A 19,614-nucleotide genomic window follows, 5' to 3' on the forward strand; every position below is an offset into this window, starting at 1 on the left:
TCTGTTTGCCTTGGGTGGTGGTGGTTTTGAAAGTGGGATTAAATGACAGCACTGGGCAGATTAGTCGATCTCTCAGCTTCCTTTTTACTAATGCCTTAGAAAAAGGCCATCATCCTGAGAGAGCGGGTGGCATGTGATATGGACTGTTGGTGCCCTTCTTTAGCCAGCAGGGGATACTGAAAATAAACCTTCATTTGAAAATATTAAATATTCATTTACAAACATTGCACAGCAGGCATGCCCTCCTGTGAACAGCGCAAGGTTTATTTTATTACTTGGTGGGATGGAATTGGACTTTTGCAATGGTTCAGGACTTGAGTGCTGATCATGTAAGCATTTAAATCCCTTGAGTGAGCAGCACAGCTCAGGTCGAGGACCAAATCTTCTGACTCTACAGATTTCTCAAAAGGATGGACCCTTCCTGGCTGTCACCCATGATTCCCTTGGGAAACTACACCTGCCTGCAATAAGCAGAAATAAGCATTGTTTACCCTGCTTTGTCTTTGTTGTCATTCTCATTATTAATTAAAGAAAAAAAGGTTCACTATCTCAAAATGTAAGCTTGTGGATGGCAGAGGTTGTGACAAATCATATTATGAGTACTAGAGGTTCTTCCCTGCTGCCGACTCAAAGCCTTTCCTCCTCGCCACTATGAGACTCATTGTCATCAAGTTTATTGCTGGAAGAGATGATTTAGAGTTTTCAGTGAAAGAACTTGAAAAGTACTTCTGATTCTTTAACGAATTGTCCTCAGGCTGGGCATTTGTTTTCTTAAAGAGTTAAGATGAAGGAATATAGTCAATTAAGTATTGCTGGGTCTTTTTGTTTCCTTCCTTCCTTCCCTTCCTTCCCTTCCTTCCTTCCTTCCTTCCTTCCTCCCTCCCTCCCTCCCTCCCTCCCTCCCTGTGGTACTTTGGATTGAATTGAACCCAGGGACACTCTACCACTGAGCTATATCCCCAGCCTTTTTTATTTTATTTTGAGACAGGGTCTTGCTCACACTTGGCATCCTCCTGCCTCAACGTCCTACGTAACTGGGATTATAGGTGTGTGCCACCATGCTCTGCTGTTTATTTATTCCTAATGCTCTTCTTTGGTTTGTACTTGCAGAAAGATGTGGAATTAATCTGGAGGAGCAGGTGAGGCCATGATAACCACTCTGCAGTAGCTTAACTACTTGTAAATTTAGTTCTTTTGATCACTGTGAGTCCCCTTGGCATCTAGAAAGCTCCCTGAGGAAGCATTCTCCCTGTGATGGCTCAGTGATCCAGACTATAGAATCTCATATAAGCTCACAGGAATTTTCTGAGCTATGCCCTATGATTAGTTTACAGGTAAGTAAATAGGCATGGGAAGACTGTTACCTGCACAAGGTCACATGGAAGTGTTTGAGCTAGCTGAACATGGTGGCATTCACCTGCAATTCAGTTACTCGGGAGGCTGAGGCAGGAGAATTGCAAGTTTGAGGCCGGCCTAGGCAATTTAGTAAGAACCTGTCTCAAAATAAAAAATAAAAGGGCAGGAAAAAAAGTAGAATGGTAGTCCAGAGTCCATGCTCTTAACAGTTGCAAAGCAACTGGAAGGCATGTCTTTGCCTATGAGAAGAAATTTTTAATACTCAGAAACAGTTGGAGAAATATTATGGGACAATTTATGAAGATAGTATTTGATGGTAGTTTCCAAAGGTGTGCAAGAACAGAGAATACTGGTCAAAAGAAGACAAGAATGGGCAAGTGGAGGAGGTGGGATGTGGATTGATTCTTGTAAAGTGGAGGCTGTTAAAATTTCAAAAGAGATCAGCAGGCCTCTGGGACAAGGGAAGCAAGAACTGAGCCCCAATAAAACAGAATAAGGGCCTTGTGGAAGGAGGAGAGAGCTAAACACACAGGGGCATGTGTGGGGTGCTAGGGTAGAATTTTAAGTGGCAAAACAGGGGTCAAGTAGAGACAGCTCAAAGTGAGGCAGAGGCCTGCAGGTGTAGAGGAGAAGCCCTCAGGCCCAAGGTGACCAAAGAGCATAGAGAGGCACTTGCCAGCTCAGTGAGCACCATGCTTGGGGCGAGAACTGAATGTGCATAGGTTTTGAAGAAGAGCTTTAGAAAAGACAGTAACATGACTGGGAATGTGACTCAGTGTAGGCTGCTTGCTGAGCATGCTTGAGACCCTGGGATCTATCTCCAGTACCACATGCACAGAAAATAAAGATAAAATCATAAATAAAAAAGAGGAAAAAGACAATAACACTTCTGTGAGATTTCCTTTTAAAAATCTCACAGCCCTACTGGAGAAGAGGTACTTATTCCATTTCATAGAGTCTCAAAGAGGATTAAGTAACAGACCCTGCAATCCCTAGAAAATGGCAAAACTGGGAACAGACAGAAGAAGCAGCGCTTCAGATCCTGTGTCCTCAACCTCCTCACTCTGTTCCAAGCAGTGAGCAGAGTGTTGATCTGGATGAAATCTGGAGCTTCCGACCTGAGGAGCTGGGGTCTTCTTTCTGGGCTACAGTGCCCTCTCTATCAGTAGATGCAGTTACAACACCCCATGGGGAGCCACAGCCCCACTCCCACCTGACCTTGTAACTGTCTCTTCCTGGCTGGGTCAGGAGGTATTATTGTTTTTTTTTTAAATTGTGCAATATTTCACACATACAAAAGAACAAACAAAATGTAACCACACAGTTCAGAGAAGAAGAATTAAACAAACATTGCCTGCTCACCGTCCTGTTAAGCCTCAGAACCTCAGCCTTAGCTGTAAAATCCTTCTCTTAAGATTGATGACAATATTGAAAAGTTGGGACAAGCCACAGAGAATGCAAATCTTTGTGAGCAGAGTGCTGACCAGGGTCTGGGGCCCACCTAGGGGAGGTACAGATGCTTAGCCAGGACTCACTGGGTTGTAGCTCTGGCACGGTGGAGTTTCCTTCCCTTGACTGTGTAGCGCACCCCTAGGGACAGATTAGGTGGCCTCTGCTGCTTACTGATTGTATGATTATGGCCAGGTTTGTTATTTTCCCCAAACCTTGACTCTCACCTGCAAAATGGGGCCAATCATACCTATCTCAGAGGGCTGTTGTAAAGATCCTCTGGATGAAATGGGACAGATCATGTTCGTGCACATAGGAAGGGGCCAGACAGATTGCACCCACTTTATCAGTGTTAACTGCTATTAGAATCTTTATTGTTTTATGTTTGACATTGTAGACAGGAACCGTGGTCACAGTCCTTGCCTTCCACTCACTCACAATTCGCTTTTATTGGGGTGGGGGATTTAGCTTAGTGGCAGAGCACTTGCCTAGCATACCCAAGGCCCTGAGTTCTGTCCTTAGCCCTGGACCAAGGTCACTTTTATTGTTCTTCTGTCCTAGATGAATCCAGAGAACTCTGATTATTATCTGTCCTGTATAGGACACAAGGTTACTATCAGTTGGTTTTACCCTTCTTTTCAAGTGAACAGCCTCCCAAATCTTGTGTGTTTTTCTCATCTCTGGAAATCTTCCATTTCCTGTCCCAAACAGGCATAGTCATTGGACGACTTTGATGGAGGCCAGAACTTGTTCTGCCACTCATTAGGAGGGTGACCTTGGCAAAGCATCCGTGCCATCATCTCTAAAATGAGAGATTTGTCCATCAGCAGAATTGATCTCTTTTGGACATCCTTGGTCTTCAGACTAAGGATCCTTGGGGTGCAAGATCCTTAATGGTCTCCCCAAGTTCCCATTATATTCTTCTGTCCTTTAATTCATTTAATCATTTGCTTACTCAACCAACATTTCTTAAGCACCCACTGGGCTAGGTGGTAAGAAGAAATAAGAACTGGTCCTTGGCCCTGGAGGGGTGCCTATTGTTGTTGTTGGGGGGAGCCAGAACTGGCACCCTGTTTTAGGTAGGATCTTACAGGAAAATTCCATGGGAGGTACTCAGATGCCTCTCCTGCTGGAGTGCAAATAAATTAATCTTTCAGTTCAGATCTTTTTTTGGACCCTTTCTCCTGAGACCTGGAGCCTCTTTGTTTCATAATAGCTTCCCTGCAGTGACCTCAACATTTTATCCTTACAGAATGGTCATAGTTTACATCCAGGGACATTATGACATGACATGCAAAACTGCTTTGATTTTTTTCAGACTTAATTTGACAAACCTTGGATGCAAATTTTGGAAACTGACCTTTTATTTATTTATTTTTTTAAGTGATTTGCTTTGCTGTTGCACATTGTTTTCTTTGGCTTTTTAATGCATTTATTTTGCATCCATTTACTGGCCTGTCTAAAAGATTTCTTTTTACCCCTCTGATTTCATTAACCAAGGATTTCTACTTCGTGTTTTTGCTTTCTTTGATATAAATAAGTAAAATAAATTTATACTCTTTTGAGGTCTATTAGTAATAAGGAGCCAACCATTGCCTCTGAGCTCATGTGAGCTTTGCATGAAGCATGGTATTTTAGCAGTAGTGGTAGTATTTCTTTTTGCAAAAATCGATATTTGGAGCAGTTAAGTACTAAGTACTGTTAAATACTTAGAGTGCTGTGTATGTAGCTACAGGATTGGATTTTCTTACTTGCTACAGTCTCAACTTCTTTCTATGGCTAAATTCTCCTAAGTATATTTCTAGGCATCAATTAGGATCACTTTTGAGCTGCTCACTAACACAAAATGTAGTAATTGTCACCGTCAGTCACAAGGAATCCTTAGCCATATTGCCAGGAATGGGACCAGAATGTACAATTGTGCACTTCTGTTTCTTCTCTTCCTGGGGTGGGCTAAGCACTCACATTCACTTTGTGGAAACAAATTTTAGAATAGTTTCCTACCCAACCTCCTCACCTCCTCCTCTCCCCATTCATTTACCCTGGCAACTTCTGCACCAGTTTTTATGTGTTCTCCCTCAATCCCCATGTGGTTACTTCTGTCTTTGCAATGTCTCTCTGACTTACCTTGTTCCCTTTTCCATGACTCTCGCCACTGTCTTCTTATTTCATAATCCTTTAGTGTCTTGCTTGGTATGCTGTAAAAGCCATGATTAATCTCTTTTTTGAAAAACTGCTTTATTCTTGCATAGTTCACATATCATAAAATTCATTCACCTAGAATATACAATGTTTTTCAGTATTCAGAGATACTTGTAACTGTCACTATAGTCAACTTTAGAGCATTTCATTCCCTCAAAAAGAAACCTCATATCCTCTAGCTGGCACCCCACTACTAATCCCCATCCCCCACACCAGCCTAGGCAACCATTTCTGTGTCTCTAGACTTCTGTATTCTGGATTTGCTTATGAATGGACTTTTGTGTCTGGCTTCTTGCACTTTGCATAACATTTTTAAGCTTTATCTAAATTATAACTTGTATTAATACTTCATTGCTTTTTCTGGTTGAATAATCTAGTTCCTAGATCCAGTTTTCACTAAGCTGTCATAGAAGTCAGATGATCAACCCTTCTACAAAAATTGATTTTGGGCTCCCTGTTGCCTAAAAAATACAGCCGACGCCTTGGCATGGCAGGAAAGATCTTCTCTAGTTGGGCTTTGTCCTGGCCCCCAACTTCATCATCTAATCCATCCATCCCTAAACCTTCCCAGCCCTAGCACAGCCAGAGTGTTATGTGGCAAGTACCTTTTCATGTCAGGGGAGTCTTCTTTTATGCTCCCCTGTCTCTGCCTATGGAAATCCTAATTGACCTGCTGAACTTAGCTCATTACCAGTTGCTTGAAAAATCTTCCCAGATTTATTTCACTCCCCCACGTAAGAATTAGTTGTTTTCTAATCTTTGAGCTTTTTGCTTGAATTCCCATAATTTTATTACCTCGGATTAGATGGCGTTATGTCTTTTTCACATTCTTAAATATATTTCTTTCTTTAAAAGTCAGAGTTAAAGATTTTTTGAAAAGAAAGTTATCAATAGATTTTTTTTTTTTTAATTCAAGTTGTCCATGGATATTGTAGGAAAATTAGAAAATATAGAGTGGAGAAAAAGATCTAAGACATGATATACTTTTTAGAGGTAATCACATTTAAGTATTTGCATTTTATTTTATATCCTTCAAGCTATTCGATGGATACTATAGATGGCTAGATAGACACATAAATTATATGTTTTATCCTGATAAAAATATCTGATTTCTCTAGAACAATAAAAATTGACTTTCATAATTACTTTTCAGCTTAGCATTGCAAGTATGTATCACTTATCTGATCAATCTACTTGCATTTGACATTTTGGTTATTTCTAACTTTTCAATTTAAAAAAATAATGTCATGACTAATATTCTTCAGATTTAAAACTTAGAAGCTGGATTTCTGGGCCACCGTCTTTTGATTCATAGTCCAAATTGCCCTTGAGAAAGGTTGTTTCAGCTTAGGCACCCAGCAGCACGTCAGGAAAGTGCTCTCTCCTCTGTTGTCCTTGCCTGCCTCGGTATTACCATACTTTAGAATCTTTGCCAATCTGATATTCCAAAAATGGTATCTCAGAGTTGCATTAATTTGCATTTCTTTGATCATCGATGCCATGTTTCTAATTTCCTTTTTTTCCAATTTATATTTCGTCTGTGAATTGCGCCCTTCCCCTTTTTTTGTTTTTTGCTCATTTTCCTGTTAACACAATCATCTTTCTTAAGTCCCAGAACTCTTTAACATAGTAGCGGTTTTAACCCTTAGTCACACATATTTTCCCATGGTTTCTTTTATTTTTTGCTTTAGGCCGACTTTTGACACATAGTTTCTTCATTAGTCTGAATGTGATCATGTCAACCCTTCTTTTCCTCTATGGTTTTTGTGTTTGGAATTTTTCACAGAAAGTTATTCCCAAACTAATGTGTTTTTGAGGCCTGTTGTGATTTTGTTTTTAAGTTTGATATTCAGTCTGTTTTAATATAAAATAATAGTTACAAGGCGAGTCTTCAGTCATGGGACTGGAAGGGGCTATGGGAGCATGTCTCTTTTCCTAGCCTTGGCATGAGCTGAGGCACAAGAATTCCTCTTTTCTAGAGTGTTCTTCTCAACCACTATCCATCAGTGACCTTTTTTCTTGGCCCTTCTGAAATTACTTCTTTCATTGTATGCCAGCCATATGTCAGAAATTGTCTCAGTAGGTTGGTCTGAGGATTAAATGAGCTTGCAAATGAGACAGTGTGACCATGTACAGCATGCGACATGGCCTGCAAACTTTCCATAGGTGTTTGGTGGAAAAGCGAGGAGAATAGAGAAAGTGAGTAGGAGAGAGAGAAGCATGAGAGAAAAGATGGCGGGGTAGTTACCATGAAGCAGTTGAATTCCACGGGCTAACAGGGGACCAATAACGGAGAAGGATACTTGCAAGCTGACTGATGAACCAATAGCTAGCTAGGATGTTCACAGATTGACAAGTGGTTGGGAGGAGGGGAAAATGGCTGCATTGGAAAGGGCGGGGAGAGTGAATGGATGACAGTGTGAACAGTGCTAGCAGGTCCCTGAAGATATTGGAAAATAGCAGGTACTCTTCTGTTGAAGCAGTCTTCTGTCCTGGCAACAGTCTATGCACACCCTCCAATTATAGGGTCCCGTGGGGAACTTGTAAGAAAAAAGTCATGCTGTGGGTTTTGAGCAGTCTAAGGATTAGGACAGGGCCCATAGGTGCTCATAGACCTTGCACAAGTACTTTAGCAGTTGTGAACTGCACTTGAGATTCCAGGCAATGTGGGGAGTTGGAGCTCTGGGGGATTTTATTGGGAAATTCTTCCTGAGGAATTCCTGCACTGAAAATAGAGTTTTGAAGGAAGCTGGACACATAGGGTAGGTTTGTGGAATGAAGTCATTCTCTGCAGAGAGAATGATGTAAAGTAAGCATTTAAAATATTCATTGGAAATATCGTTTTTCTTCTTCTTCCCTTCCTACCTCCTTTTATTCTCATTGCTTCTGCATTCTGAGCTTTTCATCTTTCTGTTTCTAGGACCTTTTAGAAATTATTCTGATAAATGTTGTTAATACAGTTAAGTCACTTTTGCAGTGCTTCAGCTCCTGGGCGGGAAGACACCACAGAGCAGGAAATAAATACTTCTCAAAAAGCCATTCAAGGCAGAGGAGAAGTGTTTGTTTTTAAAAATTTACCTGGATCATAGTAGGCTCTGCCCTATTTTGATAATCGTTGAATGAGAAAACAAATGCATAGGTTCTCTGTGATGCGTAGCCCTTCGGGAAACTGGATGAAGTTAGAATTGAAGAATCTCAGCCTGCAGGGGTCTGGGAAGTGGGTAGGAGGAGATGGACACTTTGCTACAAAAGATGACAAGGTAGACGCTTTGAGTCACATGGATTCAACTCTCACCAAGTCTGCTGACACAAGAGAACCTGCCCCCTGAGAACACCCAGTGTTACAAGAAAAAGAGATCTCTGAAATAAAGAGATTGGGCAAACTCTGGCTATAGGTGCTGGAGAAATGGGCACAAGTCATTGTAGTTGGCTGCTGTTAGTCAGAGACTCTTCTTGGCAATCAAGTAATTGGATAAAATACTTGCAGTCCCAAGGTAGAAAGAAATGGGACTTTCTGTATGTTGTATCCCATTTCCTGTAAGCATTGCCCATTTCCTCCATTAATGCCATCTTTTGTTTCAGGAGTCAGCAAATGTAAGCTTGCTGCTGGTTTTGTAAACTTGTACTGGGGGAAAGCCATGCTTCTTCATCAGTGGATGACCAATTTTGAGTCGTTTCGATGAGGATCATGGTTTATCTTGGTCCGTGCAGCTTTCTTAATGAATAGCCCCTCTTCTCCTAGCATTTACTTCACAAGATGATTTTTTTAGAACTGGGGGTATGGTCTGAGATTCAGGTCTCTTGAATGGATACTCCAACCATCTGAGTTGCATGTAGGACCCACACAATGGCCAGTTCCCTAATAATGTTGGTACCCGAAAAATATTAGTTTCTAATATTTTCTTATTGTTCCATGTATGTTAATAGAGAAACAGAGGCTCCTGGGTCACATAAAATGGCAAGATTTGAACCTAGGTTGAAGGCCCCCTGCATTCCCTGCTTGGCCCCCACTTCCCTTTTTTGCCTAACCTCCTTTCTACTCCTTACTCCCTCTGCTTTATGATTTCTGGATCAATCATCATCATCCTTTGCTCTTCTGGTTGGAATTTTTATGTTTCTCTTGGAGCATCCCTTCTTTGGCCAGTTTTCTTTTGGGCTCCTGCCCCTTCTCCTACAGTGTCTTTCAGACCTCGCTCTTTAAGCTCCAGTACTTGCTAACTCTCCCTGGGAGGAGGATTTTGAGAAACCACATGAGGTTCTGGGTTCCTTCCACAGCAGCTGCTCCTGCCCTGTCACTGTTCCTTGCCTGGGGAGGCAGCTGTCACCCAGGTGGTCTGCCTTCCTCAGAAGACAGCAGGTGGCTAGAGAACCAACTGGGAGTTGAGGAGCACAGCCCAGGGCCCTGGGGCCCCAAAATGACAAAAAGGCAGCCGCAGGGCAGGCTGAGCTGGCATCTCTGACCTTTTGGAGAGAGGGCGTCCTTAAAGGGACAGCAAGCTCTTTTCTTTCCTGGTGGCTGACTGCCAGTTCAGATGCCAGGGATTTGAAGAGGCCATTGTTCTGGCACTGAGAGACAGGGGCCCAGACCGCCCAGTCTCTTTTTCTTTTCCCATTTCCAACCCCATGTCTCCTTCTGATGTGCAGCATGTCAAGTGTTGAGGGACGGTGAGCTGTCTTGGGTCATGCACCCTCCCCTACTCCTCCACCATCTGAAAGCAGCCTTGTCACTAGGCTAAAGAGCAGAACGGCCCTCGTGTGGCCACTGGCCCCTCTCCCCCAGGGCAGTGACTCCAACCTCCTGGAAAGAATAGTCTTTTGCACACTGCAGTGAGGGTCCCAGGTCAGAGAGGTAGGTGTAGGATATTCGTGCCTTTTCTCCAGGTACCTGCTATCATCACTTGCACTGATCACCTTAGGTGCTTGTTAAATTATAGATTCCAGGTTCCAGTTCCAGAACTTCTGGGCCCATGGAGTCTGAATATCAATAAGTACATCAAAGTTTGAGAACCACTGACTTGGTCTATTATCAGAATCATGTGGGGACCTAGGGAATCAGAATACCTGCCCAGGGCCATGACTTTGAGCACGGCAGCTTCTTGTTAGTGATTGGAAACAGGTGCTCTGGAGTTGGTCAACTGGGTTGAATCCTGGCCCCACTAGCTACTATCTTATGATTCTGGGTAAGTTTCTTCATCAATCTGTGCTTTTTTTTTTTTTTTTTCCTCTCATCTATAAAATAGGGATAATAATAATACCCAGGTGTAGTGTTGTTATGGGGATTATTAAAGGAGTTGATATTTATAAAGCTCTTGCAACAGAACTGGCATATTGAAAAAGAATATTAAGTCTTCACAAAATCACGCACTTTATCTAAAAAGATATGGTAGATCAGATCTTCCACATTGGAGATTACCATTACAAATAATTGTTCAGGGTCCCCCAGGTAAGCTGACTTAGGTTGGGAAACCTCCCATCTTTTAGTATGTGACCAGCAATTCTTTGGGTTGAGCCTAAGCCAATCCCCAGTTTAGTCTGTGTGACTTGTTCTGTGAAGGTGGCTCTGCCATTTGACCTCCCTGGCTCTGATCTCTTGGTCTGAAGTGTGAGGAAAAAAAAAAATCCTTTCTTGATTTCCTTCTCCAGGCGATGCCGACAGCATTGGTAAGTCTGTCACGGGAAGGACCAGAAGCCACATCTATAAGTCTCACTGACCTCTTCCAAGGGAATTGGAGGAAAACAAGCTGCAGGCCAGAAATAGCCAGACATAAATACAAGGTATTATAATTACTATCCACACCCAGCTCAATCCCCTGAGTTAAATTTAACCCTCTACTCAGTCCTCTGACCTCAGGGAAGGACCGGCAGACATGTTTGTGAGGTTCTCAGGGAGTGTGTGTAACCCAGGGTACTCAGGAAGCTTTAATCTCTTGGGTGCTGTGCAGCCAGGATGGGCACTGTCTCTCAATCTGCATCCAAATTTTTATTATAACTTCTTGGTTTTGCTCAGCTATTACTTTTCTGAAAATGATCCTGTTGGACCACATTTTCCTATGTTTGGCATCCAGCCCAAGGCTTAGTTTATCTCCTGTCCTCTCTAATTTCTTCTTGCATTTGTTACTCAGTAGTTACATTTGTCTAGCTACTTATGGACATGCTTAATGTGGCAGGAGACTGGGAGAGATGCAGGAACCTGAAAGGATCACACCTGATCCCTCCCCCACCATGGTTAGGGAAGTTGTCAAGGCTGGGAAAAGGCCATCGGTCAAATAGAGAATTCTAGTGCTGCATATGCCGGTGGGGACACAGGCTAAGCCTCCTTAATCTGAAATATCCCCAAATCCAAAACTTTTTTTTGAACATCAACAACAGTGGAAAATTCCTGGCCTAGGTGATGTATTACAGTCAAAACACAGGCTACATGCATAATGCATACATGAAACATAAATGAATTTCATGTTTAGATTCAGGTCACATCCCAAGAATATCTCATCTGTATGTGCAAATATTCCATGCCCTCCCCCCAACCAAAAAAAAAAAAAAAAAAAAAAAAAAGAAATCTGAACACTTCTGGTTCCAAGCATGCTCAGCCTGCCCTTTATGTATTCTGATATCAGGGTTCTGGGTGAATCAAATGCTAGGTTATTTAGATGAAAACAAGCCAGTCCTCCAGAGCATGTCTCATGGATATTTGCCATCTTGATTACAAATGTCAGCATGCAGGGACCTAGCAGTGGGCAGAGTTTATTCAGCATCCACTCCCTCCCACTTGAGCATATTTTACAAGACTTCCAGGAAGCTGTACAGGGCCATTTCTGTTCTTGCTGGGGATTTGGAGACTGATGACTGCTCTGAGATGACAGCACTGGGTAGGGGCAGGACCTTGGGACACACTTTATTCCACCTGCTCTGGAAGAGGGAGATGGTATCTGTTGGCCCATTGTTTAGGAATATATTAATTTACTCTTTGGAGGCTAATGGAAAAGACACCATTATTTTAGTGCTTTTCCTGTTTCTATCACCTTCTCTTTGGGGGAAGCTGGAGAGGAGATAACTACTTTGAATAGAAATTGGGCTGAGAGGTTAAAAGGCCTTTCCACATTAGAGATTCAGAAGTCTCTAGGTGTATTTGTGGCTCCCAACAATAGAGGTAGGACCTTAATTCTCCATCTGGAGAAGCAGCATCTAAGAACAGAAGGGGTGGAGATGCTTGGTGTCTTTGGGTGTGAATATTAGAAGGCTCTGTGCTCACTGCTATTCAGAAACCTCATTAGGTGTCATCTGTTCAGGGCAGTGTCCAGCCACACACGACATCTCCAAGCTTCTCTTGGCCAGGAGCTCACTCCTTATATCCTTGCCTTCTGCACTGTTTTGCTGCCCAAGTTCTAAGAACATTCCCTATTATTATAAACCTAATTATGCCATCGGTTAGCCTCCCTCTGGAGAAACAAAAAGTCGGATTCTTTCTCCTTTGACTTCTTCTTATCTCAAATGTTTGTACCTTGTTTATTTTAAGGCATCTTCTTTAGTCTAAACCCTGCATAAGGCAGGGTTTCTAGACCTACATTGTGTTATTTATCTTTTTGGAACAGTAGACCTCATAGAGTGAGATAATTCCTAGGTATGCTTTTTCCTACCAGTGTGATTTGTGCTGGGATTGTTACATTCCTTCTCTTGCGTCAGTTGTTGGGACCCAAGTGTATGAGTTATTCTGATAGCCATGTTGAGTCCTAGTCCATGCTGAGCTTAGTGGTCTTTGCCTACTGGAAATTAGACTCTTCCTTCTCCTTTCAGATTTGTAGAAGAGTGGTACTGCCAAGGGTCTGGGGCTTGTTCTGCAGCTACCCTTCATGAGGCAGGCTCCAATATTCCTGGGTGCGTTGGTGAACGATGGGTGTGTGGGCTGGGGGAAGGGAATTCAATTTTGATTAGAGTCATATTATCAGTGATGAAGAAGGGTTTGGAATGGAAACCGTCAGAGCATATGCCTGTGGGTAAGTCAGTGTCCCCATCTTGCCCCCTGACTAATTATCTCCTTAATCAGATCTCTTCAGTTCCTACTTGTCCTCTTCCAGTCCCCATTAGCTTTTGATTGGAAGAGTCAGACCATGCCGAAACTCTAATGAGAATTGACCTAGCATTTAGAAATGGAGTACCTCCTGGCTGCTCAACACTCCACCCTGTTGACGTTTTAGCCGTTCTTCCCTGGAGAGGTAGGAAGAGAAGAGGAAGGTAGGTAAGTAGAGAGGGGGATGTGATCAGAAGAGAGAAGGTGAAAAGAGAAGAGAGCTCCGCCAACACACAGCCGGGTTGCGGGCCTAGTTGCTTCAGTCAGCATTGCTGCCTTTCCTGTCTCACATTCTGTGGTTACAGAGCTCACCTTTTCTGCTGCTTCCTACCACTCTCAGAGTTGGGAAGTAAAGCTTGATCATGGCCTTTAGAGCAGGAAGTGACTTTAGAGGGTTGTCTACACCAAACCCCTTCTCATTACACTTGGGGATAGTGAAGCACAGGGTATGTCCATGGTCACACATCAGTTATCTAGGTGTTCACACCCCATGAAGGTGAATGCTTTTTTGGATGGTAGCATGTCAGTAGCTCCTCTTTTAGTTTAAATTATCCTCATTAAGAGACAAATATATAGTGTGTTCCAAGACAGTAGAAGGCCTGTCTTAAGAAAATAACACAAGCAGCCCAGATGCTACCTTAGAAGGTGGTGTGGGGTGAGGGGAGATTAATGGCCACAGTGGGACTTGTTAGGGAAGGCCCAGGAAGAGATACCTATAGGTAGGAGTTACACTGGAGTAAACCATAACAGAATCAGGCAGCTTCTCATTGCAGCCTAGACACATCTGCAGAAAGCTAGGCACTAGACAGCACTTCTAGGCATCCAGACCTCTGTGCCCTGGTATGGAAAGACCAATGGTGGGAGTGGCCAGTGTCTGCATAAGAGCTTTTCCAGGTGCCCTCTGGGGAATCTGGACTGGATGAAAGAGGAACTAGATCAGGATTCTTGAAAATGAGCTCTAGTGCTTTTGTTTTGCATGTGGTTTTTCTTCTGGTTGAACTTATTGACCAGCCTCCTGAGACACATGTGCACGTGGGGTGGGCTACCAGGCAGCAGTAGCCTCTTTGGCACACTTAAGGGCCCCCAGCTGGGGCAGGTTCATCACACCTACTTAGGTTCCTTCCTAACTCGTTATAACCCCTGCCCTCCACCTCCACAGTGTTGTGCACACATGCACACAGTCTGTCCCCTCCTTTCCTCACTAACTCCCAGTGTGGTGCAGGGACTAACCATGGTGTTCTCATGATGTTAACTGCCAGAGCTGGTGGCTACTCCCCAAAGGAAGAGAGGGTTTGGGGTGGAGGGAGATGGAGGTGACAGTCTATGACTCAAGACTCGGGCCAGTGGCAGGAGGGACTCAAGGACTCTTCCTAAGTACAACATGTCAGCATCTTAACTGGGGCACCCAGAAAGCAGGCTTCCCTGTTTTAAGACCTTAATCCAGGATTAAGAGGAGGTCTGTGACCTCTGCAAAGAGGTGATTTAGAGAGGTGCTTAGTCCCTTCTAATATCCTCAAGGGGATAGAGGGGCAGAAGCCATAGCCTATTGGAAGGGGCTAGGAATCTAAAATTTCCAAAATGGTACCAAGTTCCCTAGACCTCACATTTGGTCATTTTCTTCAGCATTGTGCTTATCTCTTCTGTTCACAACCATTCCTTGGTAATTAGTATATGTCCCAGGTTGGACATATACTAATTTTCTTGCCAGGGTTTTGTTGGGAAATGTTCTTGGGAACAAAGCCATTTCCTAGATACGTGGCCTTCCTGCTTGGAAGGAAGTGAAGGACTCAAGATCGGGCAGAGAGAAGTTAAACTTTGATATACCTGAAGAGCGATCAGTTAATTCTGTGGAATACTCTGGAGCCTGGGCAGCCTTGCAGAGTTATTCCAAATTCAGGCAAAGGTGGATTTTTGCATTCTGTCATGGACTGGTCATTGGATGTGGTCGGTCCTCAAGGACAGAGCATATATATATATATATATATTTAATTGTAAACAAATGGGACACATGTTGTTTCTCTGTTTGTACATGAAGTAAAGGCATACCATTTGTGTAATCATAAATTTACATACGGTAATGTTATTTGATTCATTCTGTTATTTTTCCCTTACCCCCACCCCTCCCACCCCTCTTTTCCCTCTATACAGTCCTTCCTTCCTCCATTTTTGTCCCCCTCCCTAACCCTAACTCTAACCCTAACACTAACCCTTCCCACCCCCCATTATGTGTCATCATCCACTTATTAGCGATATCATTCATTCTTTGGTTTTTTGAGATTGGCTTATCTCACTTAGCATGATACTCTCCAATTTCATCCATTTGCCTGTAAATGCCATAATTTTTTCATTCTTTATGGCTGAGTAATATTCCATTGTGTATATATATACCACAGTTTTTTTATCCATTCATCAATTGAAGGACATCTAGGTTGGTTCCACAATCTGGCTATTGTGAATTGAGCAGCTATGAACATTGATGTGACTATCTCTGTAGTATGCTGATTTTTAGTCCTTTGGGTATAGGCCAAGGAGTGGGATAGCTGGCTCAAATGGTGGTTCCATTCCAAGTTTTCTAAGGAATCTCCACACTGCTTTCCAGAGTGGCTGCACTAATTTGCAGCCCCACCAGCAATGTATGAGTGTGCCTTTTTCCCCACATCCTCTCCAACACCTGTTGTTGCTTGTATTCTTGATAATCGCCATTCTAATTGGGGTGAGATGGAATCTTAGGGTGGTTTTGATTTGCATTTCTCTTATTACTAGAGATGTTGAACATTTTTCCATATGTTTGTTGATTGCTTGTAGATCTTCTTCTGTGAAGTGTCTATTCATTTCCTTAGCCCATTTGTCGATTGGATTATTTGCATTCTTGGTGTAGAGTTTTTTGAGTTCTTTATAGATTCTGGAGATTAGTGCTCTATCTGAAGTATGAGTGGCAAAGATATTCTCCCACTCTGTAGGCTCTTTCTTCGCATTGCTGATAGTTTTCTTTGCTAAGAGAAAGCTTTTTCGTTTGACTCTATCCCAGTTATTGATTCTTGCTTTTATTTCTTGTGCTATGGGAGTCCTGTTGAGGAAGTCTGGTCCTAAGCCGACATGTTGAAGATCTGGACCTACTTTTTCTTCTATAATCTGCAGGGTCTCTGGTCTGATTCCGAGGTCCTTAATCCATTTTGAGTTTAATTTCGTGCATGGTGAGAGATATGGGTTTAGTTTCATTCTGTTGCATATGGATTTCCAATTCTCCCAGCACCATTTGTTGAAGAGGCTATCTTTTCTCCATTGCATATTTTTGGCCCCTTTGTCTAGTATGAGAAAATTGTATTTATTTGGGTTTGTGTCCGTGTCCTCTATTCTGTACCATTGATCTACCTTTCTATTTTGGTACCAATACCATGCCGTTTTTGTTACTATTGCTTTGTAGTAGAGTTGAAGATCTGGTATTGTGATAACCCTCTGCTTCACTCTTTCTGCTAAGGATTGCTTTAGCTATTCTGGGTTTCTTATTCTTCCAGATGAATTTCATAATCGCTTGCTCTATTTCTGTAAGGTACGGCGTCATTGGGATTTTAATTGGAATTGCATTGAATCTGTGTAGCACTTTTGGTAGCATGGCCATTTTGACAATATTAATTTTTCCTATCCAAGAACATGGAAGATCTTTCCATCTTCTAAGGTGTTCTTTAATTTCTTTCTTTAGTGTTCTGTAGTTCTCATTGTAGAGGTCTTTCACCTCTTTTGTGAGATTGATTCCCAAGTATTTTATTTTTTTCGAGGCTATTGTGAATGGGATAGTTTTCCTAATTATTCTTTCCAAAGATTCATCACTTATGTATAAAAATGCATTAGATTTATGTGCATTGATCTTATATCCCACTACTTTACTGAATTCACTTATGAGTTCTAAAAGTTTTCTGGTGGAATTTCCTGGTTCCTCTAAGTATATAATCATATCATCAGCAAATAGGGATAGTTTGAGTTCTTCTTTTCCTATTCGTATCCCTTTAATTTCTTTGGTTTGTCTAATTGCTCTGGCTAAAGTCTCAAGAACGACGTTGAATAGAAGTGGTGAAAGAGGGCATCCCTGCCTTGTTCCAGTTTTTAGGGGTAATGCTTTCAGTTTTTCACCATTTAGAATGATATTAGCCATGGGTTTAGCATAGATGGCCTTTACAATGTTAAGAAATGTTCCCACTATCCCTATTTTTTCTAGTGTTTTGAGCATGAAGGGGTGCTGTATTTTATCAAAGGCTTTTTCTGCATCTATTGAAATAATCATGTGATTCTTGACTTTAAGTGTATTGATATGGTGAATTACATTTATTGATTTCCAGATGTTGAACCAACCTTGCATCCCTGGGATGAAACCCACTTGATCTTGGTGCACTATCTTTTTAGTATGTTTTTGTATGCGATTTGCTAAAATTTTGTTGAGAATTTTTGCATCGATGTTCATTAAGGATATTGGTCTGAAATTTTCTTTCCTCGATGTGTCTCTGTCTGGTTTAGGTATCAGGGTAATATTGGCTTCATAGAATGAGTTTGGGAGGGTTCCCTCCTCTTCTATTCAGGGCATATTTTTTGATGAGGCTCTTGTCTTTAGTCAGGGAAGTTCCCGAAAGGGAGCTCACTTGTGACTCCTCAGCAGCTAGCATTTCAGGTAGCTGGGAAATGAGTGCTTATTTAGGAAAGCAGGAGAATGCTAAGGTGACCACGCACTGTAATATTGATCTAGGATCTAGGACATTGTCCATTGCCTTCTATTTTCTATAGAGCAGTAGTTATCTCCCTTTGGCAGGGGATTGAGCCAAGGCAGAGCCACACATTGGACCATGTCCAGAACTTGGTGACCCTGTGGTTGGTGGGAAAAACATTGAACTAACTTGTTCTTATTATTATTTAATTTACTTTTATGTTAGTCCTAAGATTGTGGTCAAGTTCAATGACTTTCATTTGCATCATTCAAATGGGTTAAATTCCTACCCATGTTTTCAAGAACTCCAGCCCTATTTATAGCCACCCTCCTATCAAGTTCTTGGTTCATGGCTTTCCTACTTGGACAATTATAATTGCCGAAAGAGAACAAGTTGCTTTAATATATTCCCCATTAATTGAAACTCTGGATCCTGTCTTTGAACTGCCAATCCCATCTGTCATCCTTCTGACTTTTTAAAATTTTGCACTCTCTGCAATTCTTTGGCACCATATATACATGTTGTATTGTCCACTTCCCTTGGAATCTTGATTGCAGATTATCTACACTGTTAATTCCATTTTTTCCCCTAGTAATTAACCCCAGTTCCTTGTCCAGTCCTTTCCACATGTGAGGCCTAGTCTTCAGATCACACTGTACTTTCTGTCTGAGGAAGAACATTTTTGGTGCTGTCATTGCATATAGATTCTTCCTTGTGCCATTGAGCAACCAATATAATTCTGGAGATCTAAGAGAAAGGGATTTTCACTCTCTCTTCAATGCTTTGTGGAACATCACCAAACTCAGCCACAGGAGGTTATCTTTTTAAAAGACAGCAATTTTCAAAACCAAAAGAATAGAACAAATGAAGTTGGACTGAATTAAAATCCAAAGATCAGGGGAAAGATAACATGAGAGGATTTGACCATTTTATTTTATTTTTATTTTTGCCATGGGGAATTGAAACCAGGGGTACTTTACACCTGAGCTACATCTGCAGCCTTTTGTTTGTTTGTTTGTTTGTTTATTTATTTTTACTGAGTTGCTGAAATTACAGGCATGTGCCACTAGACCCAGCTAGATCTGAGCATTTTAAATTTCATTCTTTTGTACCTGTTGAGTGACATCTTGGCGTACTTAAATAAATTCACAGATCTGCTCATAATTTCGTTGACTTAACTTTCTTTTCTGTGAAATGGGAATAATAAAATTGAGACATAACCCAATGTGCCCTTCATAAACTCCCTAGAAAGGAGTCTGGCACATTACATTCTCAATGAGCATTAGTTCTTATTCTATGGGAAATTGTTAAAAGAGAAGAAAGGTGTCTTGGATTTTAACAATAACTTCTAAGTATAGATCACTGGATTATACTTTCTAAAGTAATTCTGTACTATATTACTATCAAATTAGGTTAAAGTTGTATAGACCAATGATTCTTAAACTTTGCTTCACTTTTCTATTCCTTATGGATGCATAAAAAATATTGATACCTGGCTCCCATCTTCAATCAGTCTGATTTAATTGATATGATCTGAGTATTGGGTAGGTCAAAACTCCCAGATGATACCAAAGTATAGCAAAATTTGGGAACCACTTGTATATATCATTCAGTGAGTTTGTAGTTGAACCTAGCTAAAAATCTAGAATTGGTGTTTGGGAACATTTAGAAAAGGAAAGGTGATGTCCAGTGCCAGTTATTCAATTTGGACAGGATTATAAGAATATTGGGGAAGAATATTGGCATGCATAGTTAAGTGGGATTTAACTGATGTGTAGGAGACCTAACTCTAGCAAGTTCTGTCCCCAATGGGCTAAGGCTACTTCCCCCACCCCCCTACTTTTAAAA

The 19,614-nt window shown here is 41.8% G+C and overlaps 1 protein-coding gene across 12 annotated transcripts in view; it reads left to right on the plus strand.

The window, feature by feature from the left end:
• GRAMD1B (GRAM domain containing 1B) overlaps nt 1–19,614 on the plus strand; it is a 245,247-nt gene that overhangs the window by 153,689 nt on the left and 71,944 nt on the right. Inside the window, exon 1 of one of the 12 annotated variants that reach the window (XM_079104501.1) lies at nt 10,662–10,782. The exons of the other annotated variants lie outside the window; for them this stretch is intronic. The gene's annotated coding sequence lies outside the window, so the exon portion shown is untranslated. Of the gene's footprint in view, nt 1–10,661; nt 10,783–19,614 lie in introns of those variants that run through there. 12 annotated transcript variants of the gene reach the window in all.

The sequence above is a fragment of the Sciurus vulgaris genome (genome assembly GCF_902686455.1).
Source record: "Sciurus vulgaris genome assembly, chromosome: 11".
NCBI lineage: Eukaryota > Metazoa > Chordata > Mammalia > Rodentia > Sciuridae > Sciurus > Sciurus vulgaris.